Source organism: Neopelma chrysocephalum, unplaced genomic scaffold (assembly GCF_003984885.1).
Source record: "Neopelma chrysocephalum unplaced genomic scaffold, ASM398488v2 Primary Assembly neopelma1_210, whole genome shotgun sequence".
Taxonomy (NCBI): Eukaryota; Metazoa; Chordata; class Aves; order Passeriformes; family Pipridae; genus Neopelma; species Neopelma chrysocephalum.
The window spans coordinates 209,302-223,719 of NW_020897872.1; positions in this window are offsets into that span (position 1 = coordinate 209,302).

The following is a 14,418-nucleotide window of genomic DNA, read 5'->3' on the forward strand; positions in this document are numbered from 1 at the left end:
AGAGTGCCAGGGATTGCTGAGTTTTGCTCCTTTCTTTGTGATGTCTCTCAGAAAGCTGCTACAAACCATGATTTCAAGATTCCTCTCGGGCTGCTTGGCATTTGGGTCCTGCAGAACCAAGTTGCCACAATAGCTGCTGCAAGGAAAGCTTTCAAAATCCTTGTCCAAGGGCATTTTATCACCTTGGCTGAGAAGTGACAGGCAGCAAAACTGACTCTGATTTTGGAACTGCCAGTCAAGTTTGGGGTGTAAAATCTTAGGGTAGCTTTTTTCCCTCTTTTTTTGGTGACTTACTGGAAAACCAGCATGGGTCACATAACCCAAAATAGAGAGTTTACACGTGACACAAAGTGGTTTGCTTTCAAAAAGCTGAAGTGAGATTGGGACTGGAAGTGTAACAGGATATTTGACAGTCTCTCCTCAACAGCATTCCCAGATAAGAGTAATGACAGGTACTACAGCTTATTAGAGCCTGGCTTGACTCATTCTCCATAGACATGAGCCAGGAACGTCAGCAAAGGATGGTGCTGGGTTTGCCCATGGGAATTAACAGCAGCATTCCCTCCCCATGGCAGGGTGTTGGAATGAGATGATCTTTAAGGTCCCTTCCAACCCAAACCGGTGTGTGATTTGATTTCTACCTCCACAACAGCACCACTGACTTGCATTCAGAAGCCATAGGATTTCTTGATTTATACCAAGGTTGGACTCAATGATCTTGGAGGTGTTTTCCAACCTAAATTATTCGGTTATACGCAGGGAACCAAGTTTGATTTCACAGAAGTAAATTTTAACTGCTGCGTAACTGGGTGGTAAAAACACTTGTGGAAGCCAAGTTAATTAAAGGGTGAAATGGGAATTGCCAATGGAAGGCCATGCTCTGTGTGATCTCAACACTTCACAGGAGGACAGGGAGCCCTGGCTAGAGCTGGTTTCCACTACTTCCCATCTGGATGTATGGAGGGACTGGTAGATGTAGATGCAAGTGATGTTTTGCCCCATTCTACAGCCACTTACATTGGCCTTGCCAGGATTTGACTGAAGGCAAAGAGCAATGACTCAGATTTTGTGGCTTTGTCTGCTTTTTTAAGGGCACAACTGATTCATGCTACAAGATAAAAATTAGTCTCGGGGCAAGAACAACCCTGAAGGTCGCTGAAGACAGACAACCTGACTACTTGACAGCTCTAGTGGCATTTTTGCATAGAGCCCAACTCTGTCCCAGCTCTTTATTGAGGTCACACCATTTACGGTTGGACTAGATGAATTCAAAGGTCTTTTCCAACCTGAATGACTCCATGATTTACAGCAGCATCCACCCCCCCCCCCCCCCCCAAAAAAAAAGTTTGACATACAAACACTACTTCAATGGCCTGGTAATCCTATGAAGAATTAACTACCACTGAAAACTTCTTGGGGCTGCAGCAGGTCAGCCCAAGACCATCCCTTGCTGCCCACATTTGGTGTGCAAAGGGATAGGAATAGGAAGAGCTGTTACTGTGTGGCTGGGGATCAGCAACTGCTGCTCACTGCCATCTGCCACTCTCCCCAAGATGACACTTTTCCAGACATGGGGCTTCAGGAGCATCTCCAAAGCCACATCTCACACCCACGTGAGGCCAAGGTCATCTGCTCCCACTGGAAGGGAGAGACCCCCCTCCCTGGCATAGCTCAGCTCCCCCTGCGGGCACAGCAGACCCTTCCTCATCTCACCTGTCACACAGGAACTAAATACTGGAAAATGTGGCTCCCAGCAGCCCTTGTGGAAGATGCCAACATTCACACTGTGACACTTACAGTCTGTCACTGACAGAAGGATAAAGGGGCAGAGAGGTTCTTTTCCTCCAGAATCAAGCAATCAACAAAATTCCCGCTTCCTCGCAGAGAACGTTCAGCTTTTCACCCTGAGTGCAGAGGAAGTTAAAACACATTTCAGCTCATTTACTTCTCCGGTTTCTGAGCCATGGGGTGAATTTTAGTATCATTCTCAGGGTAAGGAAACAGGAGCCCTTTCTGGCTGTGCAGAAGTGCCAGTGCTGCAGCAGAGGTGATCCTGTTGTGGAAGGGCAAAGGGAACAAATGGGAAAAGGCTGAGCCAAGGATGTGGACAGCCTTGGACTTCCGCTTTTCCACCCTGGCTTCGTATCAGAGTTGGGATCAAAGCTAATTTAAGCAGCCACCACCACTCCACCAGCCCTCCCTCTGCCTCTTCCACGCACAGGTCTCGCTCTCTAACAGGTTTCTTGTTCAACAAGCTGCTATTCCGTTCCACCTGAATAATTTAAAATCAGGGAGCACAAACAGCAGCAAACACTCACATGGAAGACAGGAGACACATTTCAGGCTTCTCTAATTCAGCAAACGCTTTTGTGAGCATGCAAAAAGATTAGGGGGGGGGGGAGATGTTAATGAAACTATCACCTCACTTCAACCTCCCTCTGCTCCCTGAGCTGCTCAGGATCCGTGGCATTCTCACACATCACATTAATTCCAGCATCTCATTAGCTCACTCGTTTCCGCTTTTTAGTCGGATGCCAGCGATAGGGAATGTTCACATTTACATTTGGCATGACTAAAGGGTATGACTAAAGGGGATTCTTGGCTTGTTTTCGTTCCCCACGTTCCCCCAGCTGCTGGTTTCACCTTCCCTCGTTTCGCTCTGCCCTCGCTCTCTGAACTCCAGGAGCCTCCAGGGGCACTGCCAACTCACAGCAGCTGTTACCATCCTCCTGACACATTAGCAGGGAGCATTTTCCTGCAGAAATCCTAAGAAAACTCCTTCATCACAGCTGGTGCAAAGTGGAAGCGTCAGTTTTCCACATGGCAAAAAACCTCTCTCCACTCAAAACTCGAAGGGTATCGAATCTGATACAGGTTCACTCAGATATTTTGAGATTAAGATTCAACTAGAAGGGCCTCCAAAAATAGAAGGACCAGTTTTAAAAGAGCTCTCAGAAAGATTTTACAAAGGTGGGAAAATTGTCAGAGAGCAAGGCTGCAAATGGGCTCTGTCGATGGTGTTTTCCTGCCTGGACACCTGCTGCTTCCTAGAAATAAGCCAGGAACTAGAAGAGCTTAAGGAATCTGCCTTACAAAAGAAAAGTACCTACATATTCACACTGACAGATAGTGTAAAAACGTTTATTGTGGGTTTTAGAACCACCTAGATGAGGCCTGATACATCACCAGCACGGTAAGAGATAATAGGGACAAGGGGAAACACAGCTTTACACACTTGTAAAGATCATGGCCAGCTAGTCAGGGATTTGGGGAAGAAGTTCTCCTTTAAGATTTAGAAGCTGGCTTAAAAATGCCATTCCAGGACAGTCCCAGGTGAGAAAATCTGTATAAACAGGAGCTCAACATCCTTTTCACCACCTCAGAGCAGGCAGAAAACATCTGGAGTGCCGTGAGACAGTGCCACTCCTGCATCAGCATTTGGAATTCAGGTTCTTTTGGAGCCCAGCTATGAAACCGTGGTTACTCTGCATAGTTACAAATCTCTTGGAAAAGGAACCTCAGCCAGTTCTCACTGGCATGGGCAAAAAAAACTCCTTCCAAACAAAAAGCTGGGTCGACATCCAACATATTGCAGGCTGGGTTCTTAAAACACGTTCTCCTGAGAAAATGTGATGGCTCAGAGGGGAAAACAAAACCAGGAGAAGGGTAGAAAGGTGCTTTACTCCAGAGATCCAGCTGAAGTACTGGCAGCTTCCAGGGATTTGGGGGTTTTGCTCAATGAGCCAGTCAGCTCAACTTGGTATGATGTGACATGGGGGCATTTAACAGAGATGATGAATTGGGCTCAGGTTTCTCTGCTCTGGAAGATCTCAGCTGCCTGGGCTGAAGAAGCAGCTGTTGCTGCTGGAGTAGCTGCCAGAGAAGAGGAGAAGTGGGAGGACCACAGACTCCAGATACATCAGCCTGGCTCAACGAGAAGCCGCCTATTTTTACCAGAACATTCCTGCCCACCCCACAGGAAAATGAACCCGTGTGATCTACCCTCAAACCTGCTTCCTCCTGCTGGGTGAGCCAAGGAGCTCAAACTTCTGTGGTGGCTTCGTGTGAAGTGCCAAAATCCTGAATGCAGTTATGCAAATGCTGAAATAACACAAACTTGAAGTGACAAGCTATTAAGCAGCCTTTAGTTCTCAGTGCTGTAAAGGACTTATTACACACTGCGCTGCAAGGCCAGAACAGACAGGGAAGTGGGAATTTTAAATAACTTGGCGATGTCCTTACACTCTCAAATAGGACAGTTACCAATCGAACCCCAAATATTCCACAAGAGAAGGTCGAGGTTGTTTCCTGCACTGGACTTGGAATGGAAAGCCTTAAGGATAAATCCATTTGCCCACAGAGCAGATTTTGGATGTCTCAGCCCATGTTCTTCACTGCTGGAGCTGCTCTGTTGCCTCTGCCCAGTAGTTTCCAGGGAAAAGTGGGGGGAAGAAGGAACAGTAGAGAGGAGCTGTTACAGGCTGATCACAACCATTCCCAGTCCCTCAGGGATAGAGGAGTTGGGAAGGAGTGAAGCTGGGCTTGGAAAAAGAGGGGTGGAGAGAAGATGTTGCTCTATTTTTTGTCTCTGTTTCTCAATATCCAAATCTACTTTTATCAGAGAGTCATGTGGGTTGGAAGGGACTGTTATGACCCGCCCCAAAAGGCAAAAGTAACTTTTATTCTTCGTTAATAAATCCCTTGGGGTGAATCAAAGTACATCAATACTAGATAATCAATGTTTACAGATAGATATATATATGTGTGTGTGGTTTATTTTAGAACAATTTGGTTGCAAAGGAAAACAGGTATGTAGCTGTTTTGGTTGTTGTTAGCTACAGTAAATGGCAATATAAAAGCATAAAGATATGACACAAAACAATGTGTAAGGGACCCACAAGGACCATTGAGTCCAACTCCTGGCCCTGCCCAGGACACCCCAACAACCCCACCCTGATCCTGAGGGTGTTGTCCAAGTGTTCCTTGAGCTCTGGCAGCCTTGGGGCTGTGCCCACTGCCCTGGGGAGCCTGTTCAGTGCCAACCACCCTCTGAGTGGAAAACCTTTCCCTGATATCCACCCCAGCCCTCTCCTGACTCAGCTCCAGCCGTTCCCTCAGGTCCTGCCACTGGTCCCCAGAGCAGAGATCGGTGCTGCCCCTTGGGAGGAAGTTTTAGGCTTCTATGAGTTCCCCCCTCAGTCTCCTCTTCCCCGGGCTGCATTAATTTTAGCAATACATTCATTTCCTCCGAGGCAAGTCTGTTCTACCCAGGACAGTAACTGATGAATGATCTCCCTTTCTTTGTCTCCGTCCAGGAGATTTTCCATCTTGTTTTCTCCCTCCGTCCTGCCAAGGAGGAGCAGTGAGAGACATCCAGGAGGGTGTCTGGCAGCTGCCCAAGGTCAACCCAGCCCCTGCGGAGAGAAAGGGACCTCTGGAATAGAAAACTGCTTTCACAGCAGACCTAATTTGGCTCAGAGTTCAGTTTTTGTCTGTTCTCTCTCTCTCCACACCCTTTGCATCTTATTTCATGTTAAGGTGAAAGCAATGACAGCTGAGTTTTCAAGTCTGGAGACAGAGACACTCCTCTGGCATTTGCACAGAGCCTTTTACCTGGGAGTGTGCTGGCAGCAGAACTGGCTTGTTCACTGCCACATTCAGGGGAACAGTCAGCACTGCCTTTCACTCACCCTGAGAGCAGACAAGGTGCAACCAGCTGCACCGAAGATACTTTTCACTTGGAAAAGCTTTTTCTCCTGGATAAAAAAATTATATGGTTACTGTGAGAGCAAGCAGCTGATGAAACCACCCTGTCAATCTCTTTCAGCACTCCATTTTTTTTTTTCCATCATTTTCTTCTCATAACCCGTCTTTTAAAAAAAATGATTTGTTTTTTTTTAGCCTTCACTTTACTCGAAGAAACCTCAAATTGCAAGTACAGCCTGGCTTTTGAAACAGAATTCAGCAACTGTCAGGATTCCCAACACCCTGAGATGCGAATGTCACATCCAGCAGAAGGAAAGGAGGACAGGTGGGAAAAGAGCATGAGGGGGAGCTGAGTGTTACCCTCTGTATTCCCAGCATCCCAGTGGGACTGCAAGATGTGCCCTTGCAGAAGCCAGGGAATGGTTGTAGAGGAGTCTGAGAGCAAGAAATGGGGCTGGGACATTTCTCCTAAGGCTTCTCAGCCCCCAAGACCTCACAGGAAAGCAGTGAGATCCTCCCTGCAGAGCTGCCTCCACCTCTGAGGTTCCCAGCACAGGAAAGACATGGACCTGTTGGAGCGAGTCCAGAGGAGGCACCAAGTTGATCAGAGGGATGGAGCAGCTCTGCTGGGAGGAAAGGTTGGGAGAATCAGGATTGTTCAGCCTGGAAAAGAGAAGCTTCAGCATGACTTAAGTGTGGTCTTCCAGGACCTGGAGGAGCCAACAAGATAGATGGAGAGAGACTATTGACAAGGGCCTGGAGGGACAGGACAAGGGGGAAGGGCTTCCCACTGCCACAGGGCAGGGTTAGATGGGATATTGGGAAGAAATTCTTCCCTATGAGGGTGGGGAGGCCCCGGAACAGGCTGTCCAGAGAAGCTGTGGCTGCCCCATCCCTGGAAGTGTCCAAGGCCAGGTTGGACGGGGCTTGGAGCAACCTGGGCTAGTGGAAGGTGTCCCTGCCCATGGCAGGGGGTGGGACTGGATGAGCTTTAAGGTCTCTTCCAATCAAACCAGTCTGGGATTCTGTGATGATTCTTTAAAAACAAGAAAGATGAATTCCTTGTGTCACAAACTCTTTCCTGGTACCATCCCAGAAGAGACTGGTGCCCTTGGCTCCTCTACAGCTCTTTTTTCCTCCATCTCATGGTGATGACACATCATAGAGATCTTTGGTCTCAAGGGCTTTCCAGCCTACTCAGCAACAATCCATTAGTAGGTGGTAGATCTTGATGACTCTTGGTAGCTTTCCATGCCCTGGAGGTTTCAGTTGAAGGCAAATACCTGGGGACACCTTTGTAACTGGGGAAAAGCAGCAAGGTCTGGTTTTCCTGAGGTCACACGTCCTCAAGGAGAGCACAGATTACACGCAGCGATCACAGGGGGATCTCATTTCTGCCTCCTTGTTTTAATCCCTTCACTTTAAAAAGATTTAGATGGTGGACGTGGAAAAAAACCCTTGATGTTTGGATGCTGCCCTGCTGGCATCTCACCAAATCAGAGCCCAAGCTCGTGGCACAGCCCAGCTGTTATGGGGAATGGTGAAAGTCCCAGGAGGCTGCGTGGAGGAGCCACCCAACTGTTGTCAGCAAAAGCCAGAGAAGGGAAAGGCTCTTGTGTAACATCCCATGGTTTCCTAAGAGCTCCTCGTCTCCTGATGGCAATGCCTTGCAGAAGGTCAGCTGAATCTACCGGCTCATGACTTTGTGCTCCCCAAATTACCAAGGGCCTGAAACTCACCTCAGCATTTAAAGGGTGATGTCACCCAGCCCAAGGGTGCCATACAAGCCATTGAATGAGCACACACTCCCCAAAACGTGGTCTGATGAAGAATGTTGTTAAGAAGAAGAAAAGAATGAGAAAAAGACAAACACAAATACATTGGGGTTTTTCCCCCAGCCTTTCTCCAAGTCATTCCAGAACTTACATCCAGCCTAGAGAGCAACCAGCACAGTTATAAAAGACTGAGCAATCCTGCTTAAAAATCCAACTTTTAGTTCTCTGACAATCCATCCCATGTAAGTTTATTGTCCTTGGGGAAATAAATGACCTTCACACAGAGCTGGTTTTCCCTGTGCAGCTCTGGGAGGCTGCAAAGCCAGCTGCCTCTCTATTCAGCAGGAACAGAGCCCAGACTGGTGTTGCTTGGAATATCAGCTCAGCTTCTCCAAGCCGTGTTTGAAGCAGTTGCTCATGTCAGAAAGGGGAAGGTGAAGAAATCTGCCATTTCTATACTGGTTTTTATAAATCAGCGTCCTCCTAACCAACGGCAGCTGAAGAGCTGTGGAGTGAAGGGGGAGAAGAAAATCTACATCTGAAAGATATATTTATATCTCTATATCCATTGCTACGTGCACATCCATATCAGTCTCCAGCCATCCCAGCCAGCTGGCATTAAATAATCAGGAGGTGCTGCAACTTCTGGGAGAAACAGCATCTTCCTAGGGCAGCTTTTGCTGCAAGGTTCCCATTTGATTTTGGAGGAGACAGCCACTTGTTGGGACATGCCAGCCACGGAAAGCCAGCACTTGTGTCTGCATTCTGGAAAGGAAGTCCTCTGATGGGTCCAAAGAGACTGGTTCTTCAAGCCAGCTCCTAATTAACAGGTTTGATTGACCCTACTGTGCTCTGGAAACACTTGGATCTGAGCAACAGTGATCACACAGAATCACATAATGATGCATTTGTCTTTTAAACTGGCAAAAAAAATAAATCCTTGAGGGCACAGTTCTGTCATTGTAAAGTCTGGATCTATTAATCTAATGGCAGATGCAAAGAGTTCCCACAAGCCACTCTCCTGGTTCCAAAATCTTCCAAGAAGTTGGCGAGGGGTGTAAACACAGATCGATCTCTTATTTAGACTCCACTGACACAACCATCAGCATGACAGATTAGCTGCTATTTGAACAACTCACACCAACATCCTGCTTTCCTGAAAGAAATATCTGCCAGGAAAAAGCAGAATGAGATCTGAACACCCCCCGCACCCCAAGGTTACTACTACCCCTATACAAACAGCCCAGGAGACCCAATATTCCTGATCCACCAAAAAACCTGCTCTGCACAGTGGATGGCAGCGAAGGTAAGAGCAAACTCCATGTGTCAAATGCAAATCAGATGAAATTCTGTCTATTTGAGCTGCCTAAACAGAGTTGTGCAGGTGGCAAGTCCTTTACCAAATGATGAGTCAATCCTCCAAACAGGGTCATAGCAAGGGGCGTATTTTACACCCCACGGGATGCAATAAAGCCAACATGAGGTTGACTTGAGTGATCTACTTGTCTTCTGGGAGATGCTGCCCTTGCACTTGTTGCTCTGCATCACTCACACTCACCCTTCTCCTCTCGGGTTTTGTCTTGGGGATCCAAACGCAGACGCAATCCCGCGCCAGGCTGATCACACCATTTCATTAATCATTTATCTCATCAATCATTTCGAGCCATTTCCCTTGGGCCACCCAGCCTTGCCTGCAGCTGCCAAATTTCAGGCTTGTTTCATCTCTAACCTACTTTCAGAGCTGCCTTGTCTCCCTGCCTTTCATGTTCCCAGCTCGTGGTATCCTTACACATTTGAACTGCCTGTCCCTGAGCTGTGAAGAGCAGGATGAGGTGGGAGAAACGAGGGGAAGACAGACTTTGTATGACTGGTTTTTTGCTAAAATCGGTGTCTTGGAACCAGATGGTGCCTGACTTGTTCAATTCCCCTCTAAAAGTGGACTCAAAAGAGCAAATAACCACAAAGGGGGCAGCACTCCACACTAGCAAGTACCTACAGGTCCCTAATCATGGCAAAGCATTTGTGCTCTGTGGCTTCTTGCAGCAGCGTGTCCTGTGGTTACATTAATTGGGATTTGTGCAGGGGAACCTGGCACAGGGCTCTGCCCCACGCTGGGCTCAGCCACTCAGAACATCATTTACCAGCTCTGCAACGAGCACTTGCCATACTTTTTAACACATTAGGGGCTGGGGAGGTGTGTTTGGAGGACAGGAATCACGTCATTCTCTGCACTCACAGCAGATAAGAGAGAACACACACGGAAAAGGACAAGGGAAAGTGCTCACAGGACTTTCAGCTGAGCCTTGGCTGAGCTTTGCTGTGTGTTGTGGGCTGCTCAAGAGCGAATTTCCCACTCTTGGCAAATCATGGGCAAAAAAAGCCAAGCTCTTCCACAGATCTCTTCTGTTTCTCCTTCCCTCTGGGAGGACAAAGGAGGCACAAGCACCAGAACCCCCCTCTTTTGCCAAATTGGCCCTTGGCTCTGGCAGTTTTGAGGTGAAACAAGCCCAGTTCCTTCCACAACTGGGACTGTGCAAAGGGTGGCAGATCTGAGGATGCTCAGGGTTGGAAGGAAAACCACTCACATCAGGTCCCAGTAATGCCTCATCCTTAAATCAACAGCCCTAGCATCAAGTAAGGAGAGAGTTTTAAACCTCAGACTCGAACCTTGCAGCTTCTCTGGCTGCTCAGAGGGGCAGATTCCAAAGGTCACACTCAGCTCCTACAAACCAGCTCCCTGGGCTTTGGGAGCCCCTGCAGGACCAGAGCAGGGCTGTGAATACAAACCAGATGGAGTCTCCTGCACCAGCAGCATTCACATTCCAACCGTGGCAGACTCCAGCCTCCCAGCATGTCCCTGTGGAATTCCAGCCCTCTGCTCCTGCTCTTCTCCAGCAGAGCCAACGCTGCAAATGTCAATTGATGACAGGCACAAGCACCACGCTGAGAATCTGTGCTCTTGTTCACAGTGGGACCAGGCAACGTGCTCAGCAAACAGTAAGTTCTCCTAAAAATAGGATTTTTGGGGAAACTGGATTATTGGCAACTTTTTGCTGAGTTATTTCAGCCAGAGAGGGATGAGAAATGCAGAAGTGTCAGAACACAGCCTGTTGCCCGACAGCAGACAGCAACTAAATAGTCATTTCACAAGGAAATAAGCAAAATCAATAGTAATTTTAACAAAGATACAGTGATATATTCACGGCAGAAAACCAAGGCCTAATATTTCAGCTCCAAGCTTTTGTTCCATCTCTTTCAGTGAAGGAACTAAAATCTGTGATGCTCTTCAAACAGCAGCAGCAAGCCAACCATTCCCTTCTGGTCTTTCCCAGACACCCCCACTTCAGTAGGTGTATTTGCAGGCTTTGTCACGTGGGATTTTTGGACAAAAAGCTGTCTTTTGGTTCCCTGAACACATTGCAGATGCACAGATCTGCTGCTCCAACCCTTTGAAAAGGGGGATCTTTCTTGATGCACAAACCTCATCCATTTGAGTCCTTCTCTCTGCTGGGAAAGGTGGTGTGGGGCCTGCTCCCAAAAATTAACCAGCAAGACCAGTGAATCCCTTGAAAGCTCTTAAGAGCTCAAGAAGCTGAAAAAAATACCATGGACGAGTGTTTCTTTCCGTTCAAGTTTGCAATTAATACAACAACAGGTTTTAACCAGCTCAGAAAACCAAACAAGTCAAAGGCTCTTGCAATCAGTTCTCAAATTTCTTATTGTCAATGCTTCTTCCCCTCAAAATACCTTGCAAGACCATTCCACTAAATAGGAAAGGTCTTAAAATGTTCCTTAGCAGCCCCTGCATCAGAGACTATCTCAGGGTTTTCTGTTCGTGTTGTTTTTGGGTTTTTTTTAATCCTCTCTATCTACTTCCAAAATACCTGGAAAACCTGCTTAATGGAGATTCCTCACTGTTGAACAAGACTGCCTTCAGTATTCAAACACAAAAGGAAATTAAAGACCTTTAAAATGTGAAAAGGTGATTGGGCTTTTGTTGCCCCATTATTAAGTTGACAGTTGGACTGGAGGATTTTAAAGGTCTTTTACAACCTGAAAGCTTCAATGAGTCTATCCCAGTAACCCACAGGTGTCATTGAAGCCCTAGGTTTAAATGTTTCTGACCCTATTCTTCTGAACAGGACCTCTTGTTGATGAGATTATGGGGTTTCTTTTGCCTGTTTAAATCCACAGCCCTCTCTTTGGGACGCTGATTTTCTCCCCTCCATCATTTATCCCAGATGAGGAGGCTCAGCCAACACCATCACCTTCCCACTGCTCAGAAAAAGGTTCTGCTGCCAAAAGCACATAAGATTCTTTTTAAATTCTCATTAATCATGGCCTGTAATCCCTGGGATCTTGCCAGGCTCTGTGATTTTCCTGGTGGTCTCCTCCTTCAACTCTCATAGATAAATTATGCCCTAAACTAGTTTGGTGCCTGGAGGCCAACACAAAATCTCAATCTCCTTCTTGGGCTGCTTCTCCCAGTTTAATCTCCCCCTGATTTAATCTCAAACAAACATCTTGATCACTTCCAGGAGCTTTACTTTCTTGGAAGAGTTAAGACCCGTGTTTTAGGGTTCCTTTTCAGGTCTAACACCGGTTTTCTAGCCCCAGACTCCCTGTTTGTCACAGAGGAAAAGCAATGCCCACGGACATGTCACAACCACCTTCTCAGAATCCTTCACCACATCATGACTGTCAAGTGCTGGTGCTCCATTTCCTACAGAGTAGAGTCCCCCCCATGTCATGAGACTGAGGCATAAACTTGTCCTGGGAAAAAGGAGGGGAAAAAATCAGGATTTTAAAGACTGCAGAAGGTCTGAAAGGAGCAAACACAGTGGCAGCTGTGAATGTCAGACAGCAGCAAATTTCTTGCTGGTTGTGGGAGCATTAATTAGCATATCTAATTATTATGAACCATTAGGATGCCCTTGCTAATGTTAACCAGCTGCAGTGAATGAGCTGAGCTCCTGAATAAGAGGAGAGGTGGGAGCAGGTAGAAAACTTCAACTCTGAAATTAAACCCTCTTCACAACCAGCATTTATTTCTCTACCTTTCCTCTTACCCAAGGCACTTTACAGCCAAGGCAAAGGGTGGATGGAAAATTCGATTAAAATTTTATTTAAAGCCATTTTATCAAAAAGGGTTTGTCACGTGGGAGAGAGAAAACTCCACTGTCCCATGGAGTAAAAAGCAAAACTATTTTTGTGCCTGGAGCAGAATTTAAGCTCTGAGCTGCCATGGGCAAAACAAGCACTTTAACCTGGCCAGGATTTTTTGTCTCAGTCATTTCTCCTCTGCATCCCCCGCTCTCTTTACCATTTAAACACACAGATCCTCCTTGCCCAAAGGTCATTTTACCACACAGCAGGCCAGAAATCAGAAGGTAAAAAAATAAATGGGAATAATTTGAGAGCCGAGCTCCTGCCTCCCCTTGCATTTGTTCAATTCTGACATCTAGTGGGCATCAGTGCAAAGCAGGAGCAGCGTGGCCAAGCTCACCAACAGCCTGAGCATTAGCTACTGATTTATTCTGCCACAAAGGATGTTCTCCACCCTCAGCACAGCTGTGTCTCCCTAAAACCCTCCCAAGTCTCCGTGTTAAACTTGCACTTGCAGACGAACCACATGCTCAGCCAGAATGGGAAAACACTCAGGTCCCGACCCCAACATCTCCCTGCTCTCTGAATCAGGACATGGGTTTGGCAATTAAGGCCTCTCCTTTGTTTCTGAGAGATCATCCAGGGGTCAGTCCGAATTAGCAACCTGAGAAGAGGTTGCTGACAGCAGAGCATATGCCAAGAAATCTCCGCATTCCTCCAGGATGAGCAATAACCTGCTCTCTAACATGGGCGGGGCTCCATCCAGCTCAGGATCTCTGCTCTTTGACAATTTTGGGGGCCAGTTTCACGTAGGAGAAACTTTATTGCCAGGAGTTCTACTTATTCCCAGCTGGTCCACATGAACTGAATTTGCTACAGGGCTACTAAGGCACCAGCACCAATCCTGTGGTGGCACAAACCACATCGGTGCCCAGCAATGGTCATAGAATCACAAACTGGTTTGGGCTGGAATGGACCTTAAAGCTCATCATTTTCCACCCCCCTGGCATGGGCAGAGACACCTTCCACTAGACCAGGTTGTTCCAAGCCACGTCCAGCCTGGCCTTGGATACTTCCAGGGATGGGGTGTCCATCTGTGGTATGATGCCAAAAAGAGGGTCTGGGAAATGAGATGGCCTGACACCCTGGAGCCCAAGTCCCACTGTGCTTCCACAAGTCTTGGCTGAAGGGCACGAAGGGAACTGAACCTGTTTTTTCTGCAGCATCACTGGATGGTGTTGTCCTTCATCCATCCCACATCACGGGAATTCCTGCCCAGACACCGTCAGCATAAAAAGTGTTGGGGTGTACAAAAAAACCCCAGAGAAAAATGCAGACAAAAGGAGTGATTCTGCCATGGATGCAGGTTTTACTACTTCTCACAGGGAGTAAAAAGTCAGCAGTTTCCATCCTTCCCCAGGGACACACTGCAGTGCTGGAGCTCTCCAGGACACACTGGCTGTGCAGGGGCCAGGGGTCCTGCCACTGCCCCTGCCACTGCAGGCAGCTGAAACTGCTCCTGCTCGTTCCCTAAATTATTACCCAAGTCCAAATCAACGTAAATCCTCCCCTTTTCTCTCATCCTACACATTGAAGGGTGGCTATATTTCACCTTTGGTGAGGCAACACTCAAACTGCCACAAAGACCCAGCAAGGCCAGGTCTAATCCCTCGTAGCTTTGCCGTCTCCCTTCAGCCATCGCTCCTTTTTTGCTGCCTCAGGGTTTCTGAGCAACCTCAAAGTCTGCAAGCGGAGATTTCTGCTCTGCACATTCCTGCCAGGGCAAGCAGCATCTCGAAGGGCACGGGAGAAACTCCCTCCCTGTCCCTGC